Raw genomic sequence first — 5,514 nt, 5'->3', positions numbered from 1 at the left:
TGACCTCACCCACTGTTTGCCGGCGGTCCTGGCCTGGTGGCGGGAGCTTTGCTCCTGTCGGCTGTCCGGTTCAGAGAGGGACTGGTCATTGTGGAGAGTCCACATTCCACAGAGTGGACGCAGCCAATCTCCTCTGCCACAGCTCGCTGATACCTGGTCACCGCGGCTAACCCCCCGCGCTGGAGTGGAGCTGGAGTGAACGAGTGAGTGGCGCTTCTTGGCCAACAGCTGGAACAGCTGGCCGTGTGTGTCCGGCCCACGAGCTGCCCTTTTAATGATGTAACTATCATAACATTAACATTGAATGAAAGCAGTCAGTGAGGTCTGGGAGGGAGGGAGGGGGGGGCCATCTTGTGATCTGCCCGGGGCTGCGTAATTGTTGGAGCTCTCACAGGCTCAATGTCTCGGAGTCTTTTCTCAAGAGAACGACTCGATTCACTGTCCTGGGACCCAATGGGCCAGAGGGTTCACGTGGTTCAGGCCGTCGTGCAATGAAGTCACGTCTTGTGCTGAACTTCACGTGTTTACCTGTAGAGTGAGACCCTGGATCGCTCCCTCCCTCCCCTTTCCTTCACCCCTCTCCTCCCCTCATCTCCCCCTCTCCCCTGTCCTGGAAATGCTGACTCTCGTTCCACAGCTCACCCGAGTCCCTGTTCTTTAGGTGAGTTCGTCCATGGGGGGGCATCGTATCGGAGCCTGATCCTATCTTCCCCCACCCCCCTCCCCCTCTCCCCCTCCCTGGTATACCTGCCCTTTCCAGAAGATATCAGTGGGAATTTCCCCCCTTCCACCAGCCCAGGAGGTGCTCAGGCCCCTTCAGTGCTTCCCCTGGCTGGGATCAGCTATACTCAGTACAGGCTGTGGATAGGGCCTACTAGTCAGGTATCAGCCGGGGCTCAGTGGGGAGCTCTCTCTCTCTCTCGGCCTCTGAGTCAGAAGGTCATGGGTTTGAGCCCCCACTCCAGAGGCTTGAGCACAAAATCCAGGCCGACACTCCCGTGCAGTGCTGAGGGAGCGCCGCACTGTCGGAGGATCAGTACTGAGGGAGCGCCGCACTGTCGGAGGATCAGTACTGAGGGAGCGCCGCACTGTCGGAGGGTCAGTACTGAGGGAGCGCCGCACTGTCGGAGGGACAGTGCTGAGGGAGCGCCGCACTGTCGGAGGGTCAGTGCTGAGGGAGCGCCGCACTGTCGGAGGGTCAGTGCTGAGGGAGCGCCGCACTGTCGGAGGGTCAGTGCTGAGGGAGCGCCGCACTGTCGGAGGGTCAGTGCTGAGGGAGCGCCGCACTGTCGGAGGGTCAGTGCTGAGGGAGCGCCGCACTGTCGGAGGGTCAGTGCTGAGGGAGCGCCGCACTGTCGGAGGGTCAGTACTGAGGGAGCGCCGCACTGTCGGAGGGTCAGTGCTGAGGGAGCGCCGCACTGTCGGAGGGTCAGTACTGAGGGAGCGCCGCACTGTCGGAGGGTCAGTACTGAGGGAGCGCCGCACTGTCGGAGGGTCAGTGCTGAGGGAGCGCCGCACTGTCGGAGGGTCAGTACTGAGGGAGCGCCGCACTGTCGGAGGGTCAGTGCTGAGGGAGCGCCGCACTGTCGGAGGGTCAGTGCCGAGGCCCCGTCTGCCCTCTCAGGCGGTTTGTAAAAAGATCCCATGCCCACTATTCGAAGAGCAGTTCTCCCCGGTGTCCTGGGGCCAATATTTATCCCTCAACCAACATCAGTAAAATAGATGATCTGGTCATTATCACGTTGCTGTTTGTGGGATCTTGCTGTGGCGCAAATTGGCTGCTGCGTTTCCTACATTACAACAGTGACAACACTTCAAAAAATACTTCATTGTCTGTAAAGCGCTTTGGGACGTCCTGAGGTGGTGAAAGGAGCTGGAGAAATGAGAGGTCTTTCTTTCTCTCTGTAGCTCTTGCTTTGCCCACGGAGCCAGTGTGTGTGAGGCAACATTTTAAAACACCAATATCCTGTCCCCAGAGTGCGAGGGGAGCCATGGGGAGCTGCGTTTACATAAAAAAACAATCCGCTAACGCTGGAAAGAGCTCCCGCATCACTCGCCTCTTCTGTTGTGTGCTGTTTTTTTCGCCCGTCCCAGGCAGAATGTTCTATTTATTGTTTTTTTCTTCATTTAACGGACAAAAATAAATGTTGTTTTTGTGTTTTTAATTAAGAAATGAGTGGTTTTAGTGGGAGAAGTCGCACAGCCCAGCCCAGCCCAGCCCAGCCCAGCCCAGCCCAGCACTGCCAGCCCAGCCCAGCACTGCCAGCCCAGCCCAGCACTGCCAGCCCAGCCCAGCCCAGCCCAGCCCAGCCCTGCCAGCCCAGCCCTGCCAGCCCAGCCCAGCCCTGCCCAGCCCAGCCCTGCCAGCCCAGCACTGCCAGCCCAGCCCAGCACTGCCCAGCCCAGCCCAGCCCAGCCCAGCACTGCCAGCCCAGCACTGCCAGCCCAGCCCTGCCAGCCCAGCCCTGCCAGCCCAGCCCAGCCCTGCCCAGCCCAGCCCTGCCAGCCCAGCCCAGCCCTGCCAGCCCAGCCCAGCCCAGCCCTGCCAGCCCAGCCCAGCCCTGCACTGCCAGCCCAGCCCAGCCCAGCCCTGCACTGCCAGCCCAGCCAGCCCAGCACTGCCAGCCCAGCCCAGCCAGCCCAGCCCTGCCCTGCCAGCCCTGCCCTGCCAGCCCAGCCCAGCCCAGCCCTGCCAGCCCAGCCCTGCCAGCCCAGCCCAGCACTGCCAGCCCAGCACTGCCAGCCCAGCACTGCCAGCCCAGCACTGCCAGCCCAGCCCTGCCAGCCCAGCCCAGCACTGCCAGCCCAGCCCAGCACTGCCAGCCCAGCCCAGCACTGCCAGCCCAGCCCAGCCCCGCCGGAGGGAAGCTCGTTCTCATCCAGTTATAAACCTCCTCTTTCCGTGGCACCTGGTGTGTTTCAGACAGTCCAGCACCTGGGAAAAAATCGTTCGCGTTCGCTCTCGCTCTCCAGCCACTCCCAGTGATATGGCCATTTTCTCTCTCCTGTTCTTTCTCTCGTCCTCGCTCTCTCTCGTCCTCGCTCTCTCTCGTCCTCGCTCTCTCTCGTCCTCGCTCTCTCTCGTCCTCGCTCTCTCATCGTCCTCGCTCTCTCTCGTCCTCGCTCTCTCTCGTCCTCGCTCTCTCTCGTCCTCGCTCTCTCTCGTCCTCGCTCTCTCTCGTCCTCGCTCTCTCTCGTCCTCGCTCTCTCTCTTTCCTCCTGTGTGTTCTCGCTCTCTCTCTTTCCTCCTGTGTGTTCTCGCTCTCTCTCTTTCCTCCTGTGTGTTCTCTCTCTCTCTCTTTCCTCCTGTGTTCTCTCTCTCTCTCTCCTCTCTCTCTCTCTCTTTCCTCCTGTGTTCTCTCTCTCTCTCTCTCTCTCTCTTTCCTCCTGTGTTCTCTCTCTCTCTCCCTCTCTCTCTCTTTCCTCCTGTGTTCTCTCTCTCTCTCTCTCTTTCCTCCTGTGTTCTCTCTCTCTCTTTCCTCCTGTGTTCTCTCTCTCTCTTTCCTCCTGTGTTCTCTCTCTCTCTTTCCTTCTGTGTTCTCTCTCTCTCTCTTTCTTTCCTCCTGTGTTCTCTCTCTCTCTTTCCTCCTGTGTTCTCTCTCTCTCTCTCTCTTTCTTTCCTCCTGTGTTCTCTCTCTCTCTCTCTCTCTCTTTCCTCCTGTGTTCTCTCTCTCTCTCTCTCTTTCCTCCTGTGTTCTCTCTCTCTCTCTCTCTCCTCCTGTGTTCTCTCTCTCTCTCTCTCTCTTTCCTCCTGTGTTCTCTCTCTCTCTCGCTCTCTCTCTCTCTTTCCTCCTGTGTTCTCTCTCTCTCTCTTTCCTCCTGTGTTCTCTCTCTCTCTCTTTCCTCCTGTGTTCTCTCTCTCTCTTTCCTCCTGTGTTCTCTCTCTCTCTCTCTCCCTCTCTTTCCTCCTGTGTTCTCTCTCTCTCTCTCTCTCTCTCTCTTTCCTCCTGTGTTCTCTCTCTCTCTCTCTCTCTCTTTCCTCCTGTGTTCTCTCTCTCTCTCTCTTTCCTCCTGTGTTTTCTCTCTCTCTCTCTCTTTCCTCCTGTGTTCTCTCTCTCTCTCTCTTGCTCTCTCTCTCTCTTTCCTCCTGTGTTCTCTCTCTCTCTCTCTCTCTCTTTCCTCCTGTGTTCTCTCTCTCTCTCTCTCTCTCTTTCCTCCTGTGTTCTCTCTCTCTCTCTCTCTCTTCTCTCTCTCTCTTTCCTCCTGTGTTCTCTCTCTCTCTCTCTCTCTCTCTCTTTCCTCCTGTGTTCTCTCTCTCTCTCTCTCTCTTTCCTCCTGTGCTCTCTCTCTCTCTCTCTCTCTCTTTCCTCCTGTGTTCTCTCTCTCTCTCTCTCTTTCCTCCTGTGTTCTCTCTCTCTCTCTCTCTCTCTCTCTCTTTCCTCCTGTGTTCTCTCTCTCTCTCTCTCTCTTTCCTCCTGTGTTCTCTCTCTCTCCTCCTTTGTTCTCTCTCTCTCTCTTTCCTCCTGTGTTCTCTCTCTCTCTCTCTCTCTCTCTCTCTTCCTCCTGTGTTCTCTCTCTCTCTCTCTCTTTCCTCCTGTGTTCTCTCTCTCTCTCTCTCTTTCCTCCTGTGTTCTCTCTCTCTCTCTCTTTCCTCCTGTGTTCTCTCTCTCTCTCTCTCTTTCCTCCTGTGTTCTCTCTCTCTCTCTCTTTCCTCCTGTGTTCTCTCTCTCTCTCCCTCTCTTTCCTCCTGTGTTTCTCTCTCTCTCTCCCTCTCTTTCCTCCTGTGTTCTCTCTCTCTCTCTCTCTCTTTCCTCCTGTGTTCTCTCTCTCTCTCCCTCTCTCTCTTTCCTCCTGTGTTCTCTCTCTCTCTCTCTTTCCTCCTGTGTTCTCTCTCTCCTCCTGTGTTCTCTCTCTCTCTCTCTCTTTCCTCCTGTGTTCTCTCCAGCTTCCCCCAGTATTATTGCCATTTTAGCAGCTAGTGTCAAGTTATGGGCAGATTCATGCCATGGCCTCCCACTCTTTCCAATTAATTCGAGACTGGGTCCAAACATTTGCGCTTTGTCTATCGCACCTGGTAGAGAATTCAGACTTTAATCCTGATGGTCGAGGCTGGATTTTAACCTGGGTTCAAACCTACCCAGTGCCGTAGAATGAAGCAGGATTGCCATCGTCAGTAGGCCTAACTCCAGCCTGCACGGGCCTACTGGGGTATCTTGGTCTGTTTGGGGAGTGTAGGCTGATAATGTACCAGTGTTGTTATTCTCATATAAAGTTGTGGAATTAATTTCCTGGTGTAAGTATTAGCTGTGTGTGAGAGAGAGGCCTGGAGAGGTTGCGTTTTTATTGTAGGCGGTTGCTGTGGTTACCGGTGGAAGCTGGGCCTACAAGCCTGAATCTGCATCACTTTCCCAGTCCCAAAATGCAGTTTCCTTCAAAAGCGTCCACACTTTGTGTTAATTCCTTGTTTTACAGGAAGGAAGGCAGAAAAATAGGGAGAAGTGTCACTTAATATCCCTCGCTGCCCCCAAAATCTCCAAATATATTTGAATAATTCCCCCTTCCCCTCTTTCTCTA

Source organism: Heptranchias perlo, chromosome 35 (genome assembly GCF_035084215.1).
Source record: "Heptranchias perlo isolate sHepPer1 chromosome 35, sHepPer1.hap1, whole genome shotgun sequence".
Taxonomy (NCBI): Eukaryota; Metazoa; Chordata; class Chondrichthyes; order Hexanchiformes; family Hexanchidae; genus Heptranchias; species Heptranchias perlo.
This window is presented reverse-complemented; position numbering follows the sequence as displayed.